Here is a 24,757-nt window from a genome sequence, read left to right on the forward strand (position 1 = left end):
ATTTGACAGTGGGGATGGTGTGTTCAGAGTGATGTGCAGTGTTAGTTTTCTGTCACACATAGCGTTTTGCATTTTGGCCCAAAAGTTCCATTTTGGTCTCATCTGACCAAAGCACCTTCTTCCACATGTTTGCTGTCCCCCCCACATGGCTTGTGGCAAACTGCAAACGGGACTTCTTATGCTTTCTGCCTTTCTTCTTGCCACTCTTCCATAAAGGCCAACTTTGTACAGTGCATGACTAATAGTTGTCCTATGGACAGATTCCCCCAACTGAGCTGTAGATCTCTGCAGCTCATCCAGAGTCACCAAGGGCCTCTTGACTGCATTTCTGATCAGCGCTCTCCTTGTTCGGCCTGTGAGTTTAGGTGGACGGCCTTGTCTTGGTAGGTTTACAGTTGTGCCATACTCCTTCCATTTCTGAATGATCGCTTGAACAGTGCTCCGTGGGATGTTCAAGGCTTTGGAAATCTTTTTGTAGCCTAAGCCTGCTTTAAATTTCTCAATAACTTTATCCCTGATCTGTCTGGTATGTTCTTTGGACTTCATGGTGTTGTTGCTCACAATATTCTCTTAGACAACCTCTGAGGCCCTCACAGAGCAGCTGTATTTGTACTGACATTAGATTACACACGGGTGCGCACTCTATTTAGTCATTAGCACTCATCAGGCAATGCCTATGGGCAACTGACTGCACTCAGACCAAAGGGGGCTGAATAATTATGCACACACCACTTTGCAGTTATTTATATGTAAAAAATGTTTGGAATGATGTATGATTTTCGTTCTACTTCTTACGTGTACACCACTTTGCATTGGTCTTTCACGTGGAATTCCAATAAAATTGATTCATGTTTGTGGCAGCAATGTGACAAAAAACTTCAAGGGGGCCGAATACTTTTGCAAGCCACTGTAGATCAATTAATTGTGATAAGTAGTGATAAGGTTATTGGCAAATGAATGGGAGGTGAAAATTGCTTGGATGCATAAGGTGAAAAACGGCTGAAGGCTGAAGTGGTTAAGATGGTGCCGTTATGCTGTGGTGCCTGCTTGGGCCTGAAGTGGGTCTACAGCTTTTATCATACCGGGTCCGAGGACCCTTTTGCAGACACTTTCTGTGGAACAACCTTTCATAACTGTGTGCTCTATGCAATCTTCTTACAGCCTTCAGTTTGTGTTCCGGGACCTTCTTCTCAAAAACATACATCAATGTGGATGAGGTGATTTATTCATTCATAACCATTCTAACTCAGACTGTACAGTGGCTGCAGTGTGAAGGGAATGATTATTCATTGATCATTCCCTTTACACTGCGGCAGCCGGCCACCAGGCACAATCTTTTATTGACCTGAAGAAGCAGAGTCAACCTGTGAAACGGGTTGTATTTTCATTGTGCTTTAAAAACCTTTGAATTAGTTGTTACAAGATTGGCTCTTTCATCAGAAGAGTTTAGCCAACCTCTTCCTCTCTTTTTTTTAATGTTTTTACTGTATTTTTTTTTTTTTTAACACCTCCACTCACCAGCTATCTATTGTTTACCCCTCTGTTGGAAGGTTGTACTTTAAATTTTCTCCCCCTATTTGCGAGTCTGCCTATGGCTTACTCCCCTCCTCAGGAGTCTTCTACTTATCTGGAGAAAGACAACCACAGGTGGATACCTCAGCCCAGATGGAAGTGGAAATCTCCAGTATGCATTGAAAGTGGCTGCAATCATTAGCAACCTTCAAAGAGTGACAACAACATCTAGGCCTTAAAGAGACACTGAAGCAAAAAAAAATTATGATATTATGATTTGTATGTGTAGTACAGCTAAGAAATAAAACATTAAGATCAGATACATCAGTCTAATTGTTTCCAGTACAGGAAGAGTTAAGAAACTCCAGTTGTTATCTCTATACAAAAAAGCCATTAAGCTCTACGACTTTCAAAGTCGTGGAGAGGGCTGTTTTCTGACTTTTATTATCTCATCTGTTAGTTAACTATTTACTTTTTCTCTGCCAGAGGAGAGGTCATTAGTTCACAGACTGCTCTGAAAGAATCATTTTGAATGCTGAGTGTTCTGTAATCTGCACATATTATAGAATGATGCAATGTTAGAAAAAAACACTATATACCTGAAAATAAAAATATGAGAATATTTTCTTTGCTGCTAATCTTCTAGTAATTATTCATAGTACACAACCAATTCATTATATCATATATTTTTTTTCGCTTCAGTGTCTCTTTAACGTCTAAGATGTTAATCGCAGCTTGCACTATTGCCACCTGGTATTTTCTCTTTTTTTACTTAGGGCCACTACACACCAAAAAGCACCAGCGTAATCGCAAATGCTCAGCACTTTTCGAAGTGATTTTTCAGAGCGATTCTAGGCATGTGCCTAGCAATTTTCTAATCATGCTTAGCGATTTTTGGAGTGTTTGGGTGTAGCGTTTTTTTTGTTACAGTAGAGATGTAACTGAACGGCTTCTGTAACAAAAACGCTTGTAAAATCGCTCTGATCTAGTGCTTTTCAGAGCGATTTTCCACTTTCCTATACTTAACTTTGAGGCTGAATTGCTGAGGGACCCGCAGAGGAGACCGGGACAGCTGAGATGACAATGCATTGGCACCAGGGTCAACATTAAGATTTGGGAGACAGCCAGGAGGCCAGAATCGGCGGGCATCACGAGGCTGATTCCTGAGAGCTTTCATGCTGAAATTAATCAGGAATCGTCCACCGATGTATGGGCAACCAACCGATCTCTCTCCAATCACATTTGATCAGAGTGAGATCTGTCTCTTGGTCGATCTGCACTTTTCTTCTAGGAGATAATTTTGCATCTTCTGTTTAAAATAACTTCTCAGCGCTTAAAAAAAGTACCAAAAATTAGGAGAAAATATACCCTCAAAATTATTCTGAATATTTTCTTGCTTGCTGGTGGCTTAAAAGGCAATTTATTGATAGTGTGAAAATGTCACCTAGAGGAAAACTTAGGAGAAAATATTAGTCAAAGCAGTGCTGCTCGTAATGGAAAACTCTACGCTTACGGATCATTACGCGTAATTTTACGCTATTACGCATTACGCAATTACGGTTACGGCGTAGGAAATTATCTACGGTACATCACTGTAATTACGCGTAAACTTACGCAATTACGCGTAAGGATACCGTAATGAAGGCACTTACACTACGATGTTACGCGTAGTGCCGTCATACCCATTAATGCGTATTTTTTGACGCATGCGGACAATATGTACGCAATAGCCGTCAATGTGACAGTTATTGCGTACATATCATTTGTATGCGTCAAAACGCACGCTTATAATGAAGGGCGGGAGAAGATACTATTGGTTGCTTAGGATGTTGACTGATTGGCTACTCTTAGAAAATGGGAGATTTTACGTTAGTAATTACGCGTAAGTGTTCGTAAAATTACGCGTAAGTGTTCGTAAAATTACGCATGCCTACCAATTACGGTAGACAGTGTAATTACGATACCACTTACGGTCTTACGCGTAAATAATTACGCGTAAGACCGTAAGTTACGCGTAACGCTTACGCGTAAATTTACATTGAATTACGATGCGTAATTACGCTCATGCGTAATTTCGGCCCAGCACTGAGTCAAAGAGAACCTGAGATGAAAAGCATCTCAGGTTCCATACTTACCTGGAATTCCTTAACCACTTGAGCCCCAGAGGTTTATACCCCCATAATGACCAGGCCATTTTTTACAATTCTGCACTTCACAAATTTAACGGTTTATTGTTCGGTCATACAACTTACCACCCAAATGAATTTTACCTCCGTTTCTTTTCACAAATAGGGCTTTCTTTTGGTGGTATCTGATTGCTGCTGCGATTTTTTTTTATTTTTTTTTTTATTTATTCAAAAATAGTTTTTTTTTTTCATTTTTTTATCTCCCCCTTCCCCCCTCTAAATTGGCCCTACATTACGTTATATGGCTATGGCAAGGACTAGATTGTGAGCCCATCAGGGGGACAGTTATTGACAAGCCAATATATTCTGTACAGCGCTGCGCAAGATGTCAGCTCTATTTACATTTAAATATATAGAACAGCCTGCCAGCGCTGATCAGCCGCTAGCAGGCTGATAACTGCTGCGGGCATTTTTTTCACAGTGATGGGAGCTCACTATCGTGTAAGCTCCTGTCTAAAATGGCGTCCTAAAGGAACAACGGAGCCACTCTGCGGCCGCTAATCAGCATTTGGCGGTCGCAGAGAGGTTAAGCCCCAGTGGTGTAGCTAAGGAGCTGTGGGCCCCAATGCAAATTTTTCATTGAGGCCCCCCAAGCACTCTATACATAACAATTTATACGGCGCACCAAAATCTGCCAATGGCAACCACAGTGTCAGAGGTGCAAGAAGGGGATGGGGAACAGTTTGTTAATGATTACCAATATTCAAAGTATCTATAGAAGTGATTATTATGAACACAGGACCAATAGAGAGCTAATACTGAAGTTGAGGGAGGGCCCCTTCGGGCCCCTCTGGCCCAAGGGCCCCGATGCGGTCGCAACCTCTGCACCCCCTATTGCTACGCCCCTGCTAAGCCCCCTTAAGGCCAATCGACCCTCGCCGTTTCCTTGGGTGGCTTTCAGGATGATTTCCAAGTGACAGGAGCCACCCAGGGAGACGGCAAGGGACGAGCAACCTCAAGGGGGCTTAAGGAAGCCCCAGGTAAGTATCAAATCTGAGACGCTTCTTGTCTCAGGTACCCTTTAATCACTTCACTCCAAAGCGATTTTTACCCTAACAGACAAAAGCGATTTTCACCTTTCAGTGCTCATCCCTTTAATTTGCCAATAGCTTAATCACTACTAATCACAATGAAATGATCTATATCTTGTTTTTTTTCACCATCAATTGGGCTTTTTGGGGTTGATATTTTTTTTAGTAATTACTTTATTTTCTATGCATTTTAAAGGGAAAAACAAGGAAAAAATGAAAAAATACACTATTTCTCCAATTTCACCCCCTATAGTTTTAATATAAACACTGCTACTGTACATAAAACCCACACATTTTATCTGCCTATTTGTGCCTACATGAGATTAGTGAGGGGGGAAAAAAAACAGAAAAAATACACCTTTATTTCCAAATAATATATTATCACCATACTTTGTACTAGGCACATAATTAAAGGGAACCTTAACTGAGAGGGATATGGCTGCTTCCTTTTAAACAATACCAGTTGCCTGGCAGTCCTGCTGATGTCTTTAGATGCAGTAGTGGCTCATTCACACACCTGAAACAAGCATGCAGCTAATCCAGTCTGACTTCAGTCAGAGCACCTGATCTGCATGTGGCTGAAAGTATTGGAAACACAGGATCAGCAGGAGAGTCAGGCAACTAGTATTATTTTAAAAGGAAAAATACATATCCTTCTCAGTTTAGGTTCCCTTTAAAATCTTGTGAAAACCACAACAATATTGTTGTCACAAGATTTTAATTATGTCCCTAGTACAAAGTATGGTGATAATATATTATTTGGAAATAAAGGTGTATTTTTTGGGGGTTTTTTTCCCCCTCACTAATCTCATGTGCACGCTCATGGGAACGCGCATGTGCACACGCGGGAGCGCGCACGTGCTCGCGCACAGTGGCAGCAGCACTGTTTGACTTATAAAAACGTCCTGGAGCCATTAAGAGGCTCTAGCAGGACGTTTTTATAAGTCTGGTTGTCATTAAGTGGTTAAATAAGGGCCATTTTGTCTAACCTGTAGTTTTCAATGAAGTGTCCTGTTTTCTTTTCTTTTTTCAGCAACAACTCTCAAATGTCAGACTGTGTACAACAACACGGGTTTCAGCAGCAGCACTGTCTGTAATTATCATTAAGCATTTCCTCTTACAGCCATGATTATTTGGCACTACACAGTATAAATGACTATTTAATAGAGCTGGCAGCTTTCCCGATGTGATTTTAGGTTAATTTTCTTAATTAGTTTATATGGGGAGGCCTCCTAATTCTTGCACTTGTATTCAGTCTCTAATGCGGGAAGATAAAACTCTGAAGAGTACGATGGGAGATGTCGAGAGAGGCGCACAAGGTGGAGGGTTAAGCTTCCAGCCCAAAATACAAACAGCAAACAAGCAATGGAGTGCAGATTGCATATTATTGCACTCCACTGCATTCACATAACCGCCTGTCACTTCCTATGTAAAACCGTGGTAATGAGAAATACATTTGCTTAGATTGTTCAACATCTAGGGAATTTTTTTTCACATAAAATTTTACGAGCAGCTTGAAAGTAATACAAACATATTCTATTTTCTTTTAATGGTCTTATACCAAAAATATAAATTATATTCTCCCAAACAGTGCTAATTACCAGTATAAATAAGTAGTTAGTATATATTGTATTTAAAATGGACACAGATAAACGTTTACTCATTGCATAATTGTGCTCCTTTCATATAGTTTATAGAGCATTCCTCAAGCCAAATACTTTTTTTTTTTAAAATACTCTAATCTAATTCACTATAAACTAAACAAGCCTCGCCCACAGCTCCTCCAGCTGCTAGGCACTCTCAGACCCATGTAGCAAGGGCTTCTGGGAGCTCAGTCAGGGCAGGAGGAGGAGGAGGAGGTGTTACTAGCCAGAGATTTTAGAGGCATAGGGGAGGAGAGAGGAGGAGAGGGGAGTGAACTTTTCACAGGCTGAGAGCTGGAGATGCAGTGCAGCTTGCCTGTGTGTAATGATCACAAACAGAACATGGCTGCTCTCATTGTATCACAGGAATAAATAATCATAAACTGTTGATGCTGTTTGCAGATAGATTTGCTGTGTAAACTATCTAAACTTTAGATAAGATATATAGATAAGTAAATTGTTATAGTTAGTTATTCATTTCAGATCACCTTTAAACTTTTTTTTCAATTCTTAAAGGAGTACTATTTGTCTCAGAGTGAAAAAAAAAATTGTCACTGTCACTAAAGCCTGGAACACACTTTCAGTTATGACTGGCCAATCACTGACCAATTTTACCACCTCCATGTAGTATCAGGGTCAGGAGATATTGGGCCAGATCCAACTCAAGCTTTCTCCTAATTTTTCTCCAAGGAGATAATTTTTCATCTTCTGTTTAAACAAACTTTTACTCTGCAGTTGAAATAGTATCAAAATGTCTTATCATTGCTTTTATTTATTTATTTTTGCTTAACCATTTAGGCCTTTTGGACGTATAGTATACGACCAAAAGGCTGCATGAGCGCTCCTGCGTGCTCCCGCAGCCGATTGCACGCGTGCATGAGTGCTTCCGGACCGCGGTTCGTTAGCCCGGGGATCAATCAATCGGGACATGGTGCCCAATCATTGATCCCTTTCCCCGGCAGAAAAAGCGACGGCTTCTCTCGGAAGCCTCGCTCTTTCTGCCTCCTACGTCCCCCCTACTTCCCTCTAAGCGTACATGTTACGCTTAGAGTGACATATTGTAAACAAACTCATGGTTGCCATCTTGTGGCCAAATAGTAAAACTACATCTACATGTTAAAAAAAACAAAACACATATTTACATAAAAAAATTACTATTTACATCCCACCCTCCCAAAAATACCCAAATGCAATGTTTAATAAAAAAAAATAAAAAAATGACAATAAAAAAAAATGTAAATATTTACCTAAGGGTGTAAACTTTTTAAATATCCATGTAAAGATGAAATATTTCTATTTTTTTTTTATTATTATAAGCTTGTAAATAGTGATGGATGCAAAACAGAAAAAAATGCACTTTAACTTCCAAATAAAATATTGTCGCCATACATTGGGATAGGGACATCATTTAAAAAGTGTAATACCTGGGACTATTATGCAAATACAATACGTGTGTTTTAATCATGTAGGCATGCATTATTTTAAAACTATAATGGCGGAAAACTGAGAAATAATGAATGTTTTCCGTTTTTTTCTTATTCTTCCTGTGAAAATGCATTTACAGTAAAGTAGCTCTTAGCAAAATGTACCACCCAAAGAAAGCTTAATTGGTGGTGGAAAAAACAATATATAGATCAGTTCATCGTGATAAGTAGTGATAAAGTTATAGGCGAATGAATGGTAGGTGAAAATTGCTCCAATGCATAAAGTGAGTGAAACACGAATGAGGGCTAAAGTGGTTAAAGAGACTCTGTAATGACAAAAAAATGTCCTCTATAGGGTACTTACCTTGAGAGGGGGAAGCCTCTTGATCCTAACAAGGCTTCCCCCATCCTCCTCCGTCTCACGGTGGCATCGCTGGACCCCACTGATACCACAGCCGACAATTTGTCGTGCTGTGGCGCAGGCACAGTAGCGCCTCCAAGATTCACCTTTATCGGCTCCAGCGCAGACGCAGTAGCGGCTCCCCGATGGGATCAAGCGGAAATGTCCGACCCCAGTCCTGTCTGCTCTAGTCTGCGCCTGCGCAGTATAGCGCACTGGGATTGGCTATTTCTGCCTGATCCTGATCAGGGAGCCAATTCTACGACTGCGCTGGAGCCAGGGAAGGTAAATATTTATATGCCCACCATTCGGGGAGGGGGGTTGTCCAGCGCTGCCACTGTGGGACAAATGAGGACGGGGCAAGCCTCATTAGGATCCAGAGGTATCCACCTCCTGAGGTAAGTACCACACAGGGGACTTTTTTTCATTACAGATTCTCTTTAAAGAGAACCAGAGATGAAGCACCCTCATGTATTTTATTACATTTATCAGTGGGAACATGACCGTAAACACCTACCCCGCTCTTAGTTTCATTCTTATCTGCTTAATTAGTCTATTACCAGCTGTGATAAGAATCCACCGACTGGCTCAGTCTACGTTTGACCTGGAATCATTAGAGCTGAGTCACTCTTCTGTGGAGTCTTTTCAAGCCCAAGCCTGCCCCCTCCTGGCTCAGATTTCCTGCTTTGCATACTGAGAGCTGTGATGACGTGGGAGGGGCTGCTGCTGCTGATAGAGAAGCTTTGAAACAGACAAATGTGGCTGCAATATGATCTGTGTGCTCTGTGTGCACTCTGCATAGATACTGATGATGACTGCAGTTTCATTCCTATGAGAGACACTTCCTACAGGCAGCTGCACATCATACCAAAATGAAAGCACACAGATGAAAGGCTGCAGCAGCCTTTCTCATATAGCCTAGACAGCAGCCTAGTCTCATATAGCCTAGACAGCACCAGAACAACTCATAACCCGGAAGCAGAAGGTATATGAGCCGGCGGCCATATTTGATTTTTCCTGGAGCAATAATGGATAAAAAACACTAAAAAAGGCACACCAGAGCCGCGAAATTATCAGGTAGAGCATTTATTCTTTACAAGCTATCGACTGATATGTTTATTTTGTGTGAAACGTTCATCTCTGGTTCCCTTTAAAGAGACTCCGTAACAAAAATTGCATCTTGTTTTTTTTTCATCCTACAAGTTCAAAAAGCTATTCTAATGTGTTCTGGCTTACTGCAGCACTTTATACTATCACAGTCTCTGTAATAAATCAACTTATCTCTCTCTTGTCAGACTTGTCAGGCCTGTGTCTGGAAGGCTGCCAAGTTCTTCAGTGTTGTGGTTCTGCTATGAACTTCCCCTTCCTGGCCCCTCTCTGCACACTGTCTGTGTGTTATTTAGGTTTAGAGCAGCTTCTCTCTTCTCTCTTATCTTTTACAAGCTGGATAAATCGTCCTCTGAGCTGGCTGGGCTTTCACATACTGAAGGATAACAGACAATGGCAAAGCTTTTTGCAGGAAGAAACAAGCAGCCTGAAACTTCAGTGCATGAGAACAGGGGGAAAGAAACACACAAATGATCTCTTGAGATTCAAAAGGAAGGCTGTATACAGCCTGCTTGTGTATGGATGTATTTTCTATGTGTGGACATACTGTACATCAACCTACTTCCTGTTTTGGTGGCCATTTTGTTTGTTTATAAACAAACTTTTTAAAACTGTTTTTAACCACTTTTAATGCGGCGAGGAGCGGCGAAATTGTGTCAGAGGGTAATAGGAGATGTCCCCTAACGCACTGGTATGTTTACTTTTGTGTGATTTTAACAATACAGATTCTCTCTCTCTGCTCTGAGATGACCCTTTTTATTGAAGTGTGAGTTTATGGTCTTCCTTCCTGGTCTGTCTTCCCTTTCCTATGTTAAAGCAGAACTATGTACCGTATATTTTTTTAAAGACATACATGTGAAAAATATCTTCTTTTTTTACAATAATGAAAATAATTTTGTTAGTGTATAAAAATCCTTGTATCTATATAATATCATTACGATCATAAATATGCCCAGTAAGTAACACTATTTCAAACATTCTTTTCAAATAATGAGTCTGTTGAGGCAGTGGACTTCCTGTTGATATTTTGGTAAATTAGAAGCTGAACTCTGGTTGACCTGTATTTATCACCCTACTCACGCTCATGTTTTAAAGAAGCTTATGTTTATGATGACTGTAACAAGCTCATAGGGCTCTTTCACGTCTGAGATGAGCTTTGGTGAAAGGTCAACGCATACATTTTGATATATGCGTTTTCGTGCATTTTTCATGCATTTTTTGTGTGTTGCATTGCAAAAAAAACAAAAATCATTCAATTCAAAATTACTTATTTAGCTTACCTATCCTGTTGTTTTTAGTGTTCACTGTCAGAGTTAGGAAAAATTTTTAGAAATAAAAAAGAAAAGATTTCTGCTGGTTTCCATCTTTACCGTTTCTCTGTGACGCCAGAAGTGTCATCACTTCTGTTTGCTTGCTCATCCCAGCACAGTGTTAATTTTTACTGTCCCTCCCACAGCAAATATCACCTAGACAACGGGCTTACATCACTGTGTAAACTCTTCAAAGGGTTCGAGGAGGATTAAATTAGTTTCTTCTGGTCATAGTGTCCTTATCTTATCCGTAAGATCACGCTCGGGGTTACCACAGATTGAAGGAGGAAGTGTTTGTAGTCACATGACACGGCTTAGAACGCAGCGTGGGAGGGGATAAAGAAGACGCCTGCTAGATGAGTTTAACCCCTTCCCCCGCCCCGGACACACCCGCTCAGGTGCAATAATTAGGAGGATGAAATCCAAATGAAACCCACTTGGATTGTATCCGTTTTTAATCCGTAGCTCATCCCTGCTACTTTCTTTTTTTTATGAATCAGTAATTTTTAGTTGTATTTTTTTTTTACATTTCGCAATAGTGGTCCTTTAAGAGGCAACGACCCTGATTCACTGGGGAACATGAGTTTTCTTATTTCTGTGCTCCAGTAGCTGGCTAGGTGCTGAAAACAAATAATATGATGCGATCTAAGAGAAAGCTAATTTATGAGACAGGTTCTATGCATCGGGGCTCACGTAAAAAATATCACTTTTCAGTGATTAAAACACCCTACACCGAAATTCAGTCGCTATCTGACTGTGACCATTACAAAAATAATTGGATCTTTAATGTAGCCTTTCCACTGATTGTGCCATAATTTTATGCAAAGGCGTCCTGTATAATTTGTATGCAAATTCTCTTGAGTTCGAGTGAAATCAAAGTTACTTTTAATTTCTTATTTTTAGCGTTAGAAAAGAGACATATTTGAAAATAACCCCAAGGTGTTCGAAACCAGGTGTGTAAATTCATGCATACAAATTTTTTTGCGAGAAATATGAAGTAATGAGGGCATAATTATTAATAATCTAATGTTTTTATGTAAAGCAGAATTACTGAGAGCATAAACACACTATTAATGCGGAGGTTTGCTATTTGATGCTGCTCCACTTGTTGCGAGTCCATTTGGCCCAATTTTAACACTTTGGAACTGGATGATGGCACGAAATTCAACTCTTTTCCGTCAACGGTATCGGGACCAAATAGAAAACGTTATCTTGTGAATTCACCTGGCAGCGCATGTCAGTACAATGCCAGGGGTGGGTAGGAGTTTCAGCTTTAAGAGATACAAAAATATACTCATTTATATAGCGCCAACATATTACACAGTGCTGTACAGAGTATACAGTCTTGTCACTTAAAGGATACCCGAACTGAAATGTGACATAATGAGATAGACGTGTTTATGTACAGTGCCTAGCACACAAATAACTATGCTGTGTTCCTTTTTTTCTTTCTCTGCCTGAAAGAGTTAAATATAAGGTATGTAAGTGGCTGACTCAGTCTTGACTCAGACAGGAAGTGACTACAGTGTGACCCTCACTGATAAGAAATTCCAACTATAAAACACTTTCCTAGCAGAAAATGGCTTCTGAGAACAAGAAAGAGGTAAAAAAGGGGAATTTCTTATCAGTGAGGGTCACACTGTAGTCACTTCCTGTCTGAGTCAGGACTGAGTCAGTCACTTACATACCTGATATTTAACTCTTTCAGGCAGAGAAAAAAAAAGGAACACGGCATCGTTATTTGTGTGCTAGGCACTGTACATACACATGTCTATCTCATTATGTCACATTTCAGTTTGGGTATCCTTTAACTGTCTCTCAGAAGGGCTCACAATCTAATCCCTACCATAGTCATATGTATATATATGTATCATAGTCTAGGGCCAATTTAGGGGGAAGCCAATTAAATTATCTGTATGTTTTTGGGATGTGGGAGGAAACCAGAGTGCCCAGGGGAAACCCACACAGACACGGGGAGAACATACAAACTTCTTGCAAATGCTTACCTGCCTGGGATTCAAACCAGGGACCCAGAGCTGCAAGGCAAGAGCGCTAACCACTACGCCACCATGCTACCTATTGAGTTGTTTTTACACAAAGCCAGTGACATAGCAATAATGGGATGCAGAGGTTGCGACTGCACCAGGCCCTATGAGCAGATGGGCCCATTAGGGGCAACTGCAGTATTAGCTCTTCAATGCTATGCTGGCAATGATCACTTCTAATTAGAGATGTCGCGAACCTCCAATTTTTGGTTTGCGAACCTCCGCGAAAGGTTCGGTTCACGAAAAAGTTTGCGAACCGCAATAGAGTTCAATGGGGAGGCGAACTTTGAAAATTTGAAAAAATTCTATTGGCTGGAAAAATGATAGAAAACATGTTTCAAGGGCTCTAATACCTGAAGCTCCTCCCTCTACCCTCCTACCTGGAGGTAGGAGGGTCTCATCTGCCAGGGAATTATACTATTTCAAAAACCAGTTTACATACCATAGCTGGGAATCAAACCCAGGTCTAACTGTGTGGTGGGCAAGCACCCTAACCGCTGTACCACAACAGTACTAACTGAAGCTGGCCTAGCATTTACTATTTATGCTCAATGCAATAGAAACATTAGGTTGCTTAAAGGGAACCTTAACTGAGAGTGATATGGATGTTTCCTGTAAACAATACCAGTTGCCTGGCAGTCCAGCTGATCTCTGTGACTGCAATAGTGGCTGAATCACACCCTGAAACAAGCATGCAGCTAATCCAGTCTGACTTCAGTCAGAGCACTTGATCTGCATGCTTGTTCAGGGGCTGTGGCTAAAAGTATTAGAGACACAGGATCAGCAGGCGATTCAGGCAACTGGTATTATTTTAAAAGGAAAAATCCATATCCTTCTCCGTTTAGGTTCCCTTTAAGGATTTGTAGCATAAAAGCCAACTGACATTGGCTGGGAATCGAACCAGGGTCTCACTGTGTGGTGAGCAAGCACCCTAACCGCTGTACCACAACAGTACTAACTGAAACTGGCCTAGCATTTACCATTTATGCTCAATACAAGAGAAAAAGTAGACAGTAAGCCAGAACCTATTCAGTAGGAGACCTTAGGCAAGTCTTCCTAACACTGCTACTGCCTATAGAGCATGCCCTAGTGGCTGCAGTTCTGGTGCTTTGAGTCCGCCAGGAGAAAAGCGTGATATAAATGTTATTTGTCTTGTCTACTTTTTCTCTTGTATTGAGCATAAATGGTAAATGCTAGGCCAGCTTCAGTTAGTACTGTTGTGGTACAGCGGTTAGGGTGCTTGCCCACCACACAGTGAGACCCGGGTTCAAATCCCAGCTAATGTGAGTTGGCTTTTATGCTACAAATCCTTAAAGGGAACCTAAACGGTGAAGGATATGGATTTTTCCTTTTAAAATAATACCAGTTGCCTGAATCGCCTGCTGATCCTGTGTCCCTAATACTTTTAGCCACAGCCCCTGAACAAGCATGCAGATCAGGTGCTCTGACTGAAGTCAGACTGGATTAGCTGCATGCTTGTTTCAGGGTGTGATTCAACCACTATTGCAGTCACAGAGATCAGCTGGACTGCCAGGCAGCTGGTATTGTTTACAGGAAACATCCATATCACTCTCAGTTAAGGTTCCCTTTAAGCAACCTAATGTTTCTATTTCATTGAGCATAAATAGTAAATGCTAGGCCAGCTTCAGTTAGTACTGTTGTGGTACAGCGGTTAGGGTGCTTACCCACCACACAGTTAGACCTGGGTTCAATTCCCAGCTATGGTATGTAAACTGGTTTTTGAAATAGTATAATTCCCTGGCAGATGAGACCCTCCCCCCTCCGGTAGGAGCGAGGAGGGAATGGGTAGAAGGGAGGAGGGAGGAGGGAGGAGGGAAGCAGCCGTCCCTTAACTAATTAGTGTAGGCAGACAAGTGAGTGAAATGGCATAAGGACCTTGCTTGGAGGAGGAGGGGGGGCAGCCCTCCAGCAGTGAGAGCAGTGTGTTTGGCAATAATGTGACTGCTGACTGTGATGTAGAGGGTCAAAGTTTTGCTCAATAGAGCATTATGGGGCGAATCGAACTTCCGCAAAAGTTCGCCTGGTACAGGCGACCGCGAACCCCCAAAGTTCGCCTGGAACCGTTAGCCGGCGAACAGTTCGCTACATCTCTACTTCTAATATGTGCTTTGAATAGTGGCATAAGCAGACAAGAACATGTACAGGTTTTTGTCTGCCTATGCCTTGACAAAGGGGGCCCTTGTGGCCCCGAAACAATCGTTGGCTGTGACAGTTGCATGTCTATACATATGTGAGTTGGAAAAATAAAAGCACTATATCCTTTCTGATGTAAGACTGTGCGTGGACCCCTCCTTCGATTGTCTTGATACTACTGCTATTGGGATCAGGCACCAGCAGCTACTCCATATAGGTGTGCGGTTCTTATGAATCATGGGTCTAGAATCTCCTCCAGTGCTTTTTGGTTGGTTTCCCCTAGGTAGAAACCTTATTTTGTGAGTACCAATAGTTTGTATCTTTCCACAAGGTTACATTACTTACTACACTATCTGTGCTCCCACTGTCTCTGCTCTTTTTGAAGGTTCTGTGTCATCTTATCTCCCGTTTGTGCTGTTTATTTATTTTATTTATAATAAAGCGCCAACATAGTACGCAGCTCTGTACATTAAGGTTACAGACAATATTTAGGTGTGACATACAGGGATAAGACAATACAGGAATACAAGAAAAACCAGATCACGCAGCACAGTATGAGTACAAGGTAATGCTTAGTCAGTCACTGGATGGAGCATGGAGATCACACAGCACAGTATGAGTACAAGGTAATGCTTAGTCACTGGATGGAGCATGGAGATCACACAGCACAGTATGAGTACAAGGTAATGCTTAGTCACTGAATGGAGCATGGAGATTACACAGCACAGTATGAGTACAAGGTAATGCTTAGTCACTGGATGGAGCATGGAGATCACACAGCACAGTATGAGTACAAGGTAATGCTTAGTCACTGGATGGAGCATGGAGATCACACAGCACAGTATGAGTACAAGGTAATGCTTAGTCACTGGATGGAGCATGGAGATTACACAGCACAGTATGAGTACAAGGTAATGCTTAGTCACTGGATGGAGCATGGAGATCACACAGCACAGTATGAGTACAAGGTAATGCTTAGTCACTGGATGGGAGCATGGAGATCACACAGCACAGTATGAGTACCAGGTAATGCTTAGTCACTGGATGGAGCATGGAGATCACACAGCACAGTATGAGTACAAGGTAATGCTTAGTCACTGGATGGAGCATGGAGATCACACAGCACAGTATGAGTACAAGGTAATGCTTAGTCACTGGATGGGAGCATGGAGATCACACAGCACAGTATGAGTACCAGGTAATGCTTAGTCACTGGATGGAACATGGAGATCACACAGCACAGTATGAGTACAAGGTGATGCTTAGTCACTGGATGGAGCATGGAGATCACACAGCACAGTATGAGTACAAGGTAATGCTTAGTCACTGGATGGAGCATGGAGATCACACAGCACAGTATGAGCATAAGGTAATGCTTAGTCAGTCACTGGATGGAGCATTCAGATTAGGCAAATTAGGTTCATTCAGATTCATAGGATGGGTGCACAGTAATGAAGGTGCATGATCAGGTAGGACACAAATGGAGGAGGACCCTGTCCGGAGGCTTACAATCTAGAGGAAGAGGTGGGGACACAAAAGGTAGGGGACCAGAGTTCAGCTGTGGGTTTAGAGCACTAGTGAGGGGGGGGGGGTAGATCAGAATAAAAAGGTGAGTTTTGAGGGCCTTCTTGGAGATGTTGAAGGAGGGGGAAACCCTAGTGGGGGGAGGTAGGGAGTTCCATAGTGTGCACTGCTGTGTCGCGGGTACTGGTGTCAACCTGTCTCCCATACGATCGAGCGAGCAGGCACAACAGGCAGAGTAAGGGGGCAGAGGGGTACCAACCAGGGATTTAGAGCCAGCCACTCTGATTGCTGAATTTGCAGTGCAGTTCAGCAGCCAAAGGACAAACCCACTATTGTCTCAAGATTTGTGGGTTCCTGAACAGGGCCAGTTTTAGCCATACAGGAGCCCCAGGGCAAAGGTAACCTTGCCCCCCCCCCCCCATGCCATGCAGCCAGCCACACGTATTACAGGGGCCCTGGGAGCAGTCGTAGGGATACCACTTGAAGTTGCGGCGACGCAGGTGATCCTGGCAGCTGTCGGGGGCCCTGGAGAAATTGGCCCCTTTCTTTGCCTTAAAGGAACACTGGGATTGAGAGAGTTCCTGATGTGCTGCTAAGTAGTGATGTATACATTTCACTTGCTTATCTTTTTGTTTACTGTATCAAATTCCTTTCACTGTTAACGGACGCCAAATCTGACAGCAGAGTGAACCATGAGAGGAGGGGGAATTCCCTCCCAGTGCATCTGTTAAGCCTGTGTGTGTGAGAAAGCTCTCACTGGCAGTTGCCTGTGTCTCTGACCAAACTGTCTGCAGAGAACAGAGGAAATGTAACTTGTTAAACATTTGTAATTGTGCGTGAAACCTGACACCACAGCTTTTCATACTTTTTTTTTGCTTTCAGAGAAAAATACTCTGTAGTCAGATATGCAAAAAACAACACTGGTTGTGCAGTGAAGCAGACACCCCTTTTGCAAATTATTTGTTCCAATAGAGCTAAACCCTACACACAATACATTGTGCCACTGATATTTAACATGAAAAGTAGGAAAATGTTTACACAGCTACTTAGACATTATTTGTACATTGTCATTTTAGAACACTTGGGTATTAATAATGGTCCTTTAAGGGCAACGCCGGCCCTGTTCCTGAACCCGCATGTCTATGCATGTAAATGCATAGACTGCTTCGGATGTACTGTATAACCATGTGTAGTTTGTTTGAAGCAGAACTATTGTCTCTCTGCATTTTCAGATAGATGTTTTGAAAGGTTTAGCTGTCTGTCTGCAGAGTGCATTGTGGGTACTCACGTCTTTAGAGAATGCAGTCAGAGCTCAGAATGAGTGATCTGATAAAGGATTTGTGCAATAAAAAGCAATGAAACGAAGCATAGATTCCCTTCAATCTCTTGTGAATGAGGTTGTTTAAGGTGAGCCTAGCTTTACCTTTCCACCTTTTATCGCACATGATCTATGCTATATCATTCTTGCAGATCTTTAGATCCTTTCCAGCAATATTGCAGCCAAGCAATCTGCATAGCTGATCAGCAAACATGGCTGGGCTGTCTATATCTGACAGGCAACTTCATATAGACAGGAGCCAGGGGCGTAACTAGACATCACTGGGCCCCCATATGAAACTTTGGATGGGGCCCCCCACCCCCCTGCACAGGAAAACTGAGGACCATTGTGTTTTCCCCATGCAGATAAAAACACTTAGACTTAAAGGAAATGTCAGGCAATCTATGCTACCCCAAGATCTACTTACCTGGGGCTTCCTCCAGCCCCTTGCAGCCGACATGTCCCTCATTGCAGCTCTGTTCCCAGTACATACATACACACACAGCTGTATTATTTTACTACATGAGAGCACATGCTATATGGAGGAACAACAATGACATGCTGAACATAAGATATAGTATTCACTGTAATGCTGGGTTTACACCGTGACCATACAATTTTCTGTTAGATTTACCTGCCAGGTAGATAAAGTTCAACATGTTGGAAATGTATCTATCTTATGATCTATCTGCAGAGCAATTAGGCATTGTTCTACTCAGCAGGAGATAAACAGAAGACAATGCACCAGAGATAATGACCATTCCCTACAGAAAATAATCTAATTATGCATTCTAACAGAAAATCTAACAGAAAAATGTAACAGAAGTATGTAACAGAAAATTGTATGGTGTAAAGCCAGCATAACTTTGGCAAAACATTCAGGATGTCACTGATTGATACTGTTATTAAAAGATCTTGGACTATGAGACAACAAGCTCTCAATGAAGCAGCAACAGTAAAGACATCAATCTCCACTCCATTGTGTTGTAAAAGTAATCGGAGGCCATAAGGTCAGCATGTGTGATAAGAATCTAGGAATCCTTTCAGAGTGAAAGCAAGGAGTTTAAGGGAAAGTGTACAACTTTTTTCAAAATGTGACTCGTTTGGTTTTAAGGTTGTACTTGAAATCATCAGAACTTTGCTGCAGTGTGAGACAGATGTTTTTTACGAACCCTAGGGAACAGGGACAGTGTACAAATTCCAAAGTGTGTATGAGTTCTTATCTGTGTGGTGGACACATGCAGTCAATATAACAATGGTGCGAGAGCAGAATACTTTTTTTTCTCCATGCCCTTAGCTGTCAGTCTCTCAAACTTTTCCCCCCACGGGCCCCCTGTGGCTTCTGGGCTCCCCTGCGGAGACATCCCTTGCAGGGTCTATTGCTATGCCCTTGACAATAGCAGAAGAAAGTGCGTCCTGGTGGGGGAAGACACACAGGGGACAATTTACAAAACTTTATTTAACTTCCTCGGTACTCGGTAACCCTGATTTAGGCTCAGGGTTAAAAAAAGAAGCCAGGAGTGGTAATCCCGAGCCTGACTCAGGGTAGCTGTTGGGAGGTACGGGGGGGGGGGGGGGGGTTGGGTTTCAACTCATGTCTCCCTTATCCAGACGCTGGCAGTTATTCTTTTTACAGTCCTTTGAGGCTCTGGATCCTTTGGGTGAGATTGCGGTTTGTGGTCAAAAATTAAATATTACACAATCGCACAATTTTCGATAGACATTCCAGAGAAATTTCCTTTTGGAAAGTCTGTCATCTGACCGAGGGTTTTTACTATCCATCACTGAGCAGGTAGAAACTGGGCAGGAAGACGACCAGACTCTGCTGAGCTGCAGTGCTGGCCACAAACAGTTAATAGGAAAGAAGTGGTGGGTGGGATCAGGTTAATGTGCAAAAAGGGAACGACTAGCTGTAGGTCCTTCCAGTTCCTTCTCTAACAACCTTACATAAGTCGTGATAAGAACATTCTGTCAGCAAAGCAGCATCTGTTCATAGCACAGGAAGACAGTTTTGCACACCCAGCTAGTTAGGAAATAAAAATAAATAACGCAAAAATGGTTTATGTGCAACTTACAAAACACAGTGCATTTCACATTAACATCTACTCCACACAATATGCATAAAAACAAACAAATGCAAGCCTGGACTCTGGGGTTGACCATGTTATTAGATCTAAGATTGTGAGGGGTGTGATGCAGTTGCAGCAAGTCCTTCAGATATGGAAGGACCAGATTGTGCAAGCATTTGAATGTCAATAAACCAATCTTAAACCGAATTCTCCATTTTATGGGTAGCCAGGGGAGTGAGCAAAGGGTTAGTGTTATGTGGTGTTGGCTTGGTAACAGTCTTGCGGTAGCATTCTGTACCTGCTGCAGGCGGTGTAGGTCTTTATTTGGAAGGCCTGTATAGAGAACATTGCTGTAGTCCAACCTTGATGTGATGAAGGCGGGAACTAGGGTTGGGAGATCCTCTGAAGGAATGAGGTGCTTAGTTTTTGCAATGTTCCTTAGGTAAAAGAAGGAATGTTTCACAACAGCTGAGATTTGATTCCTGAAGCTTAATTCCCATCAATCAGTAGACCTAGATGCAGATAGACTGATTGAGCCGAGATATACAGAGGCATTTTGTGATATTCCGCAGGCAATATAATGCAGGCTAATTGCAACGTGCCAGATATATATTGACAGATTAGTAAACCCCCAATTATAGAACTTGCTGGATCTTAAATAAAATTACCGCACTTGACAGATATGGCATTTATTTCTGCTGATTTGATCACTTCTCGTTAGGTATAATTCCGTAATGTGCTCATTCTAATGTTTGTCACAAAATAAAAATATAAAATAACTTAATGTACATAAATAATGCATCATTCACTGTCACGAGCTGTAGCGAGTAACGTAAGCAATTATATTTCAGGCAATTAAGTTGTACAAGCCGATAAGCACAAAAAAAGGACGTGACCAGCGAGGGCAGTACAAATCACCGCAACTAGCAATTAGCTGGTGCATCACGCAAAATAAGCTTCTGCTCCAACAAGTGACATAAAATAAAAACTACTACAGATTTTACTAGTTAAAAAGCGCCTTATAAAAGACTAAAAATAAATATCTCTAAATAAAAAAAAATTGTTTCCAAGCCAAATCATAGATCCAGAATCCTGATGTGAGTTTTGTGAAATAGTTTCAGCTTCTTCAGAGGTAAGTCAGAGCTTGCTTGTTAATTACCTCTGAAGAAGTGGATGCTACTCCACCAAATGTACGTCAGAGTTCATGATCTCTAAATTGGCTTTGGAAACAACCACGTATTTTTTGTTTGCTTTTTATAGAGATGTATACTATGGACATGTGTATCTATTTCTCTGAGCAGCTATTTAATGTATAATTAATTAAAAAGAGGAACTTTACTGAATGTAACTGGAATAAATGAATAAATGATAGAATACAATTGCTTATGTGTTTTTATAATATTTATAAATTATTTAGTCAATGTTTGGCCTTTGTAAAATCTTTCCTGTCCCCAATTTACATTTTTAAATTAATCCCAGGTGGTGACATTGCTGGCAAGGTACATCACTGAATGAATGTTTGTTTGCTATGTGTTCCAAAGTGAGAAGAAACAACACCTGGTTCCCCAGAATGCGCCGAGAGGAGAAGGCTGCATAACTAAATAATCTAAGCTAAGCATCACTGGGACTGCGGGGTCACATAGCAATATAAAGAAATAAATGCATAAAGGAAATTATTCTGCTGCTGAAACCAGGATAATTAATGTAAAATTAACTATCCTGAATATCTTACATACTCGTGTATAAGCCTAATCTTTCAGCACATAAAAAGTGCTGAAAAGTTACCCCCCTCGGTTTACATGCGAGTCAGTGGAGCAAAACAGATGGTGGAGCAGGTTTGTTACTGGCAGAGGAGTATAAGGATCGTGCACTAGTGATCCTGCTCTTACCAGCTGGCTCCCTGCTATGTCTGTGCCCCTCCATCCCCTGCAACATGGTGTGCAGAGTGTGCTGCTCAAGACTACCTGTGTCCCATAGCTTGTGGAGCGGAGCGTGCAAGCAACGTGTCAGTGGAGTAATGATCTGGGATTCTTCCTGTGTGGCAATCGCTGTGTCTCATATCTATGATGTCATCTAGTGGCGTCTTGAGACACAACTGTATCATCCTTGTGGCATATCTATCTATGGGGAGGGGGGCTGACTTGTACGGGGGGCAAATCTGGCTACTGTGGAGGGGGGCTGTACTGGGGAGGGTGCTTATACATGAGTCAATCACTTTTCCCTGGTTTCTGAGGGAAAAGTGGGTACCTTGGCTTATACACGGGTCGGCTTATATGCGTGTATATATGGTAATTACTATATTCAATCAACTCATTATGGTGCTTCTTGTCTTGATTGTAGCATGAAAGGTACTATAAGAGTTTATGTTTTCATCTTCTAATACCAGAAATATTGTACATGTTCTTTTCGTATTGCTTAAATATCAGAAATGATCGTAAATGCACATTTCTGATTCTATGGAAATTCCAATTTCCGCCACTGCTAAATTTCTGATGTCCTGTTTTTTTTGTTTTCTGATTTTCCGATTTCTGAGTATTGTTTTTGTAATTTTTTGCATCAGATAATGCAAAAAAATGACTAAAAACCCCCGGAAATCGGAGAATCGAAAATCAGAATCTTGGGATTGGTGTTATATTACAGCAGTAATCCGATTTTTGTGGAAAAATTCTGCATTCTCTGATTGGTCCAATGCTTCCAAATTTGGTGATTGGACTAAAAATACTGAATTGCGGTAAATCGGATTTCTGCGGAATTCTGATTTCCAATTTCAGTTTTTTTCCAAATTCCGATAGGTAACACAGAAATTAAAATTCGGCAGAATCTGAATGAGCATCCCTATTAATTATGTTGTATAGCTTGACAAAGGGAACCCGCTGTGGCCTCGAAACGTTCATTAGTCGATTCAATAAACATCTGGCTTATATTGTAATGGATGAATAAATTCATCTGCAACTTAAAGAGAATCTGTACTTTCCAATTTGTACAATAAAAAAACGTACCAATCGAGTCACTGTGATCTCTTGAATCTTTCTTTGCCGTTTCCGCCACTCCCCGCTGCAATCCTGGCTTTTAAATCGCCAGTTTAAAGAGACACTGAAGCGAAAAAAAAAATTATGATATTATGATTTGTATGTGTAGTACAGCTAAGAAATAAAACATTAAGATCAGATACATCAGTCTAATTGTTTCCAGTACAGGAAGAGTTAAGAAACTCCAGTTGTTATCTCTATGCTAAAAAGCCATTAAGCTCTACGACTTTCAAAGTCGTGGAGAGGGCTGTCTTCTGACTTTTATTATCTCAACTGTTTTCTTTTTCTCTGCCAGAGGAGAGGTCATTAGTTCATAGACTGCTCTGAAAGAATCATTTTGAATGCTGAGTGTTGTGTAATCTGCACATATTAGAGAATGATGCAATGTTAGAAAAAACACTATAAACCTGAAAATAAAAATATGAGAATATTTTTTTTGCTGCTAATCTTCTAGTAATTATTCATAGTACACAACCAATTCATTATATCATATTTTTTTTCACTTCAGTGTCTCTTTAAGGCAGTGTTTACAAACAAAAACATGGTCACTAACCAGGAAGTGATGTTTGTGTATATCTATCTATCTATCTATCTATCTATCTATCTATCTATCTATCTATCTATCTATCTATCTATATATATATATATATATATATATATATATCATGTTACAGTATACTACAAGTTTTTATTACGTAGTGAATTATCTGCATTCCAGTTAGGGATTCTCATAGTTTCTCAGCATGGGCAGCTCCCTCCCCCCTCAGGCGAGCTGAAATTGTGAGCAGATACCTGTCTGTGAGGGATAAGCAAAGCACACACACAGAGCCTGCAGGGGGCATGCATAATTTCTCCCTATCACAGCAGAGGCAGTGCATTCCTCCCTGGGTCGACAAAGCTTGACAAAGAAAAGAAGATGAGATATATTACAGAGACAGTGCAACTAGAACAGGCTGCAGTAATCCAGACCACATTAGAACAGGTATAGGAACTTATAGGATAGAAGAAATAAGGCTGAAATTTTTGTTACAGAGTCTCTTTAAAGAGTGTGTGAAGCTTGTGGATTTTTGCTATTAATTATGTTTGTCCTATGTTGGGACACTGCAGTTTTACTGGTGCTTTTGTATTTTTTGATATTTGGTCCATTTTGGATTTATCTGGGATTTCTATCGAAATGGTAAAATACTGGAAACTGCTTTTAATATAGTTTTGTACTGTTAAGTCTTAGTTTATCTGTCACTGTAGGTTGGCAGACAGAAATAGAAAGAGAGAGAGAGAGAGAGAGAGAGAGAGATCCCATGTGGTCAGAATGGAAATGCCATTCGCTTCATGGACGATTATAACTGTTTTGAAGGAAGAATAATTCTTATTGCCACCAGCAAGTATTCAGTTTCTTTTTCTTTCTCTGATAATTTACTAAAACCATGAAATGAAAAGTCATTTGATGGCCGTGGGGGCAGCACGAATTGTCCATCTTTGAGTGATTTCTATGCTAAGACTCGCTATGCTTGGCTTCTGTTGTTAAAGGTCAGATCCAGCAGACATTGGCAGCAGCGAATTTCATAGTACTACATGACCTATACATGCCTTTATACCAAATACCAAGTTTATTATATCTGGAAGCAAACATGTTTACTGTTTCTACAATCTTAGTATACTCCATTTACCCTTAAATTAGTGGTAGATGCAACCAAAGATGCATCCCCTCCAAAGGTACAAATTCAAAGTGGCTATTGGTCTTCATTAAAGGGAGGATGGACTGCTACTAGAGATGGCCCAAATGGTTCACATGTGAACTTGTTTGCGGTGAACAACGCGGGTTCGCATTTGCGTCCAAACGCAAACTTTATTTGAGTTCGACCCACCCCCTATACTACATAATTGGGCTAAACTTTGACCCTTTACACCACAGTCAGCAGACACATGGCAGCCAATCAGGCTGCACTCCCTCCTGGAGCCCCCCCCCCCCCCCCCTTATATAAGGCAGCAGCATCGGCCATGTTCT

At 41.3% G+C, this 24,757-nt stretch overlaps 1 protein-coding gene across 3 annotated transcripts in view; it reads left to right on the plus strand.

The window, feature by feature from the left end:
• The window catches only part of GRAP2 (GRB2 related adaptor protein 2), a 504,271-nt gene that overhangs the window by 297,330 nt on the left and 182,184 nt on the right, over positions 1-24,757 (plus strand). Inside the window, exon 1 of one of the 3 annotated variants that reach the window (XM_068252024.1) lies at positions 5,804-5,822. The exons of the other annotated variants lie outside the window; for them this stretch is intronic. The gene's annotated coding sequence lies outside the window, so the exon portion shown is untranslated. Of the gene's footprint in view, positions 1-5,803; positions 5,823-24,757 lie in introns of those variants that run through there. 3 annotated transcript variants of the gene reach the window in all.

This window comes from Hyperolius riggenbachi, chromosome 9 (assembly GCF_040937935.1).
Source record: "Hyperolius riggenbachi isolate aHypRig1 chromosome 9, aHypRig1.pri, whole genome shotgun sequence".
NCBI classification, from domain to species: Eukaryota; Metazoa; Chordata; class Amphibia; order Anura; family Hyperoliidae; genus Hyperolius; species Hyperolius riggenbachi.